This window comes from Monopterus albus, unplaced genomic scaffold (genome assembly GCF_001952655.1).
Source record: "Monopterus albus unplaced genomic scaffold, M_albus_1.0 scaffold264.1, whole genome shotgun sequence".
In the NCBI taxonomy this organism is placed as follows: domain Eukaryota; kingdom Metazoa; phylum Chordata; class Actinopteri; order Synbranchiformes; family Synbranchidae; genus Monopterus; species Monopterus albus.
This window is the reverse complement of record NW_018128144.1, coordinates 1,040,661-1,048,253: the sequence shown is the minus strand read 5'-3', so window position 1 is coordinate 1,048,253 and position 7,593 is coordinate 1,040,661.

Genomic DNA, 7,593 nt, shown 5'->3' with positions numbered 1-7,593 from the left:
TCTCCAACCATGACAACACCATCATCATTAAATATGCTAATGACACCACCATTCTGGGCCTCATCAAGGGGGGAGACGAGTTGGGATACAGAAGCTTGGTTAATGACATTCTTGTTTATGGAGAGGAGAATGACCTCATCCTCAACATAAACAACACAAAAGAAATAATAGTAGACTTCAGGAAGAACCCCTCCCCTCTGCTGCCTCTGACCATCAAAGGGACTGAGGTGGAGAGGGCTGTGACAGCCACAAGTTCCTGGGCCTGCAGGTGACATCTGACCTGAGCTGGTCACTGAACACAGCTGCCACAGTGAAGAAAGCCCAGCAGTGGCTATACGTCATCAGGCGGCTCAGAAAAGCTGGGTTGAACTGTTGCCCTCTCACCCAGGCTTATAGAGGACTGACAGAGAGCATCCTCACTACTGGCATCACAGTCTGGTATGGTAACACCACACAGGCAGAGAGGAAGGCTCTTCAAAGGGTCATAAAGACTGCAGAGAGGATAATTGGGACTGAACTGCCTGCTACGGACACACTATACACACAGCGCTGTCATAAAAGGGCAGAGAACATACTCAGGGATCCACGCCACCCAGCTCATTCTCTGCTCAGACACAAAAACTGCACCTACAACCTCAGGCACAGCAGTGCAGACAGTATCATCACACACAGAAGAAGACTTTACAACAGCTTTTTCCCTGCCGCAGTAAGACTGATGGCAAATACGAAAAAGTGAGAAATGTGAGAATATATGTGCAATAACCCCTTACTAGACATGTACAATAATAATACAGAAATGTTCCACAAGGTATTTTTTGTAAGAGCATCTCATCAACAGTATTCTCTTGTGGGACCTGAATAATAGCAGGACATTCTCTACCAAGCAATGGAAACAGGACTGAATATAAACTGTGTTTTAGTATGTTATGACCCCTCACTACTTCAGCAAGCGTAATGACATATCCAACTCAACTATGTGAATTACTAAGTGTTTGAAGTTCACTGGGGAAAATACTATTACCCTATTTTTGTGTATTGTGGTTTTTAATGCTTTGTTGCCTTTATGTAACTTCTTATTTTAAGACTAAGTGTTCTTTCTGGCCTTTGACTCCTTACCTGACTCCAAAGGAGAGCTGCACAAGAATTCCTATATGCCTAGACTGTTTATGCATAAATGGCAAATAAAAAAAAATCTTGATTTGACTTAAATTTTGGTAAGGTTCAGAGTTCGTAATCCTGCAAAGAATGAAAGAAATGAATGAAAGTTAATGAAATGTCCCAAAAATTACATATTCAATTGTTTGTATGTCATGTGCTCATGTATGGCTGTTTGCTACATGATATGCAAGTCTCTCGCTCCATAAAACCAGTCGTGTGCAGATAATAGCATTGATTTACACACTGCACCTTTTTCCTTGTCCCCATGTTTTGTCCATCTTAAATGGGTTTGAATGGAAATCAAATTGAAGGCGGCTCTTAAGGGAGAGGGGCTCTGATGTTTCACTCTATCTGTCCATGCTTAATAACAGAGGACAAGTTTTCACTGAGTGGATGTTTGGGGGAGGGGGTGTCCTAGCTCTTTGACAGAATTGTAAAGTGGCAGAATGAACAGATGTCTCCCAATGATTAATGTTCCTCCCTGCCTTGCCTCAGAGCAGATGCGTGTCCATGCATCTCTAACCCTCCCCAACACTCTATAAAACTAATTTCTTTAACTCACAGCTCTCTATCTTTTCTCTAAGTTCATCTGGTTTACTCTTAAGTTCTTATACTTTATCTGCTAAAAACAATTTCTTCTATAGTTTTGGTAAATTTAGAAAGAAGTGGTATTTTTCCTGCCTGAACCTATATGTTCCAGTCGATGTGTTGGGACTGAAGAACATTACATACCATCTCATTTTTACCATAGTGTAAGGGTTTCAGTGGAAATAGGATAATCACCTTTATTGGCCAAGTATGTTACACACAAGGAATATGTTTCCGTATAGAACCAAGGCAGCCATCTGCGATGCCAACTCAACCAACGGCTCTAACCATCGGGGGCAAAGGTGTGGAGGGGTTTCAGTGTCTTGCCCAAGGACACTTGGACATGTGGACTGCAGGCACTGAGATTTGAACCCTCAACTTTCCGGTTGGGAGACAGCTGCGCTTCCCACCGCACTGTACCGTAATGTGGCAAAACTGTAGATGACAAGGCTGAGGGTTAAAGGGATCGATCATAGAGAGAAACAAATAGAAACAGTCAGGCACTTGTCTTTCTCCCTGCTGTAATTTGACACCTGATACACCTGAAAAGCCTTTGTTAAGTAGTGTAAGCCTGACCCCTGTTGGCTAAAGTTGAACAGAAATTGTATTTACTTATTTCTGCTAAACTGTAAAGAAGATTAATTAACAAAATTTGTCATTGTTGTCATTTGTGTGTTGTCATCACCTGTTGAAGTTAACCCCAATATACCGTAAATGGATAACATGAAAACAAGCTGAGAAGGTATCACTCTCATCACAGAGGTGATGCAAGACGGCTGACAAATGAAAGGAATAACCTGAGTAAAGCAGTGATGACAATGTCCCATTACATAGGACAATGAGGGGTCATTGATGAGTATGAAAATGGCATGAATCCTGTGGCCTTCACAGTCACCAGATCGCCACCCAGTTGAACACCAGTGGGAGATGTTGGAGCTGCATGTTAGACAGCGTCTCCACCACCATCATGAAAACACCACACGAGGGAATATCTCATGGAAGAATGGTGTTCATGCCTCCAGGGGAATCCAGACACGTGGAGTCAATGCCAAGGAGCACTGAACTGAAGCTAACTAAAACACCTTATGGTGGGTTTGTCACTCATCTGTATGTGCTCTATTATACAGTTCTATTCTGTAAGCATACAGCTATAGAATTACTTCCACACTAGACATTTTGACCTATGACAGGAATGTAAACACATTAAATAACTGAGAAAAAATAGCATGTTTTATTTTCTCAAAACATGTCTCTCAGTTACTCTCCTCTTTTCTTTATTAGGTCTTTCTTTCTGGATGACCTCACCAATGAACTGTGGAGCGACTGTGCCCCCTGCTGCAGCTGTGAGGAAGTCCACAAAGTCTCAAGGAAAATTGCCCATTAAAATCCAGCACTGTATGGTAATGAATACGAGGCCTATGGTAAAGGGCTTGCATTAAATATTTACACTGTTACTTAATATTTTATATGGTCATGGTGTATTTAAATTGGATTTAATATTTAATATAAATACAGAACTAAGTGGGGTATACTGTTCTCAAACACCAATTCAGATACCTTCCACATGACCAAGGGAGTAGATCCTCAGAACTAGAACACACACGTGCACAAACCAGAACAAGACATGGGGAAAGTGAGGTCATATCAGCCATTCTTAAGAGCAAGGTGATGCCAGTAAGAAAATTCCACTTCCAGGATGCTGTGCATTTTCCAAATTATCAGATTGTATGTAAAATAAACAACTTTTTAAAAACAACATGCCAGCAGTGGCCACTGAGATGAACCAGGATAAGATGATCTGAAACCTCCACAACATCCAGGACCAAGATTGCATGAAAAAATATGGAACTGTACACAGATCTAACATAACACTTGCTCCCAAAAGTGCTTTTTGTCTTGTCTTAGGCACCATTTACACTTGCCTTTTCAAGTGTCTTGCATCCAGAGAAAATCCATATTAAAGAGATTTAGAATTTAAATTTACACTTACTATATGCATCTATGTGGTTGTGGTTTGTCTCGATTTTCCTGGGCTTCACATTGCAAAAATGCCTGAGGTTTCTTTTGCCTGAAAGAAGCTAATTTTGTTTGCCAGCGCAATTTTGAGCAGACATTTGTAGTACCCAGATGGTCACTCTGGATGAGTTTGGTGGTCACCTGGCTTTTCTTCCAGTGCCACCAGGAGGCTGACCTTTTTTGGACATGTGGCACACACATCTCACTGCCTTTGGTGACTTTTCCTCTAGTGCCATCAGCTGGTTGAGCCATGACTTATCTGGTGAATATCTTAACATCTATCTAGACATTCGGGATCCCCAGAGGCTGAATGACTTTGATGATCATCTGACTTTTCATATTTCACCATCTTGAAGTCAGAATTTCAGCATGTCCAATACTTTGGTTTATAAGCAAATACTGTATCTGCAGAAATAATAATATTCCTCTCAGGGGTCGTTGTCCTTTGTGTTTAGTAGTGGTTAATTATGCTAAAATGCTGATGCCAGCATTTAGCTTGGCCTCACAGGTCTGCTATCATGGCTGTATAATTGAAATATGTAGGTTATGTGCTATTACTGATGATGAAAATAATAAAACCAGAATAAGTGTTTTGTGTCTCATGATGATTATTCTGAGACTATAGATTTGTGTCCCACTCAATGGGACATAAACCATTTGAAGCAGCTCTGTTATCCTACTCAATTTGATATTTTGTCCCAGTATACATTTGAAAATACAGTATATTGTCATACAAACTAAAAGACAAAACTTTATCATATAAAACTATGTTAAATATTTTTGTCTTGAAACTTATAATAAGTGTCAAATCATCATGCTGGTCCTGTAACAGATACAGTATGTACTGTATTTGTCTCTTGTACCTAGCAAAACATTACCTCTTATAACATAAAATTTCTACATGAGACAAAGCAAACCTATTTCCGTCACTTAATTCTTGCATAGTTACTATTAGAAAATTCAGTTCATATTCAAAACACACTATATTTTTAATATCTCTCAGTTAAGAAATTAGATTTCTTCTTGCACACAGAAGGAGGTGGTAACATGCAACTTTTGACAAAATGCCTGAAAAAAGCAGTTTTTATAGCAGTTTGGCTATAAAAAGGACAGTTTAAGTGATGTTAGATAGCAACCTTATGGAAAAATATAAATTGCATTTATGAGCATGGCTATATCAACCAATTACTTCCTGTAAGTTACAGATTGAAGGGGAAACAAATAGATAGAGAGCTCTCAAACTACCTCCCACTGTTAAGTAAGTGTATTTCAATTTGTCTTGGAAGGTTCTTGGTGCATTTATACCTTACTGTAGCTTTTCTGAGACTAGTTAGATCTCTGCATGATGCATTATGGAACATGAGCAGTAATAGCAGACTTGATCTATTAATCTACTGCTACTAGGACCCCAGTAAGTCATGACCAAGACCCCAGATCTGAAGAAGCTTCATTCATTTCATTATTTACACCTGTGTTTATCTTACCGTGACATGTCAAAATATTATGTTAAAAAAGTATATTCCTCTTCAGTTACCCAGTAGCCTGTATATAGCACTAAATAATTGTAAAGCCATGATGACAGAGAACTGCTTTGTTTATCATCAGATTTGTTTATGACTCTTTCCATAATGAAGAAGGTCCAAGAAAGAAGCTTGCCAGCATGATGCATGTTGTTGCTAATGTTGGTGGATCTCTTGCCATTCCTCCTCCCAACATATCTAAACCAAAAACAGAGCTAAAAGGTGAGTAAATATTGGATAGACATCCTATGGAAACAAGCACCACTCCAGATGAATGCTAACACACCACAACAATTCTAAAAGGCAATAGTATGAGATATGTTGTGTTTTCGGCATCGTCCACTGTCCCGCATGCCTGAAAACATCAATCCCTAAATAAATGAAATGAAATGTAGAACTTTTAAAATGTGTAGTCACATGACCAATTTTTTAATGCAGTTTTCTGGAAACAAGAGGCCAGTGGCACCACTTTTTCACCAGCTTTTAATCACAACACTGTCCCTTAGGAAAACAAGGCTAATCCCTTCACCATATGGTACTGGCAGTGAGAGACAATTTTGTCTACTTTTGATAAAATTCCAACTAATAATTATTTGAATAATACACACAAACCAGATGGAGTTGCCACAGATTGGTGAGGATTAAACTGAATAAACTTGTGACCTATCTTAAATGTGTGGGCATGGTGCAAAAATACTGTGAGTGACACCATCCGGAAGATTTCTCAACACAACAACAAGAACCGAGATACCACACAAGGTTATCATCCTTGTCAGTGGACATCAGGTAAGCTGTCATTTCAAACACTCAACCCAGAGGAGGAACAGGCAGCACAGGGGATATCTGTCTCCAGGGAGGAATGTGAGGAAAGAATCATCTTTTTTGCTCTCAGCAGTGGTTTGTCCAAGAAGAAAGTGACAGAGAGGACTCACTAGACCTGAGTTTTTCCTATCAAAGAGAACTGTTCAGACCAAACATCAGTAATCAATCACAAGAATGAGCTTCAGGCTGATTAGGTCTAGAAAGAATGTTAGTTCTCCAGTGTGACTTTTTTCACCCATTTATCTCTTGATTGGTTCATTCATTTTGTTTTTATCATTCACTTTAAAGATCACCATTTCCAGTATTGGTGCCAAGAATGAGACAGCTAATATCATACCTGAACTACAGGAACATTTCTCATCACATTCCCTTCTAGTGTTACATATTTGTTAGTGGTTCGGTGCTGTTTCTCTAAAGTGATTTAAGTGTTTCTTTCCATCAGTTGCACCATCTGTATCTATAATGACCCTATGCATTGTTTAGCAGTTACACAGAATATGAGGGCATGCGCACTGAAACACAAGATTATATATATGCATGTGCAAACTGAGAATATAAACAGTACATGACGTATTTCCTGGTAATAAACTCCTCAGCTGTTTAGGAGTCTGATGGCAGAGGGAAAGATGGTTCTCGTCCTATTTTGAGTGAACACCCCTCAAATTCCACTTGAAACCTGACTAAGGCCATTTTATATAGCCTAGGTTTAGTATTTTGGTCAACAAGTTGTGCTGCAATGAGTACTATAAAAATAAATCTTTATTTGATCATGTAATCAGTTTGTTTACTAAGTCCATTTACTTAAGTAATATACTTAAACATGAATTTGTGGTATCTGTACTTTACCTGAATATTTTCATTTTCTGCTTCTTCATATTCTGACTACATTTTAGAGACAAATATTCAAGTTTTTACTCCACCACATTTATATGATAACTTCAGGTTTTTTTCAGAATCTGATTAACACAATACAGTATAATCTTTATACTTTATTGATCCTTGGTAGAAAATTCACAAGCTACCCAGCAGTATGGAAAGTACTTGAAATTCATCATCCAAATTTAAAATCCCCCTTACCAGTTGGAACATTAAATGTGATGAACACAATAATGAATTAATAATTACAATCTAATAATATGATTAACATTCATGTGAAATGTGCATGAATGCTTTTGCTTTTGGTATTTTAAGTGTATTTTTGATGCTTTTGTACTTTTACTTAAGTAACATTTTGAAATCAGTGAGTGGATAGAGGAGAGACAAAAGAAGAAAAGCAACAAGACACGACAATCAAACACTGATCAGGTTGATGTGGCTGGTGACTGCTCATCAGAGATGTAGAGCTCCAGGGCCAGGGCAAACTGCAGAAAGGTACAGGGAGAGAGAGAGGACACACTACGGGAGAGAGGAGACACAAAGTTAGTAATGTGTAATGGTGGCATATAGAAGCATAGGGAGAGAAAGGAGAGGGGAGGAGAGGAGAGGAGAG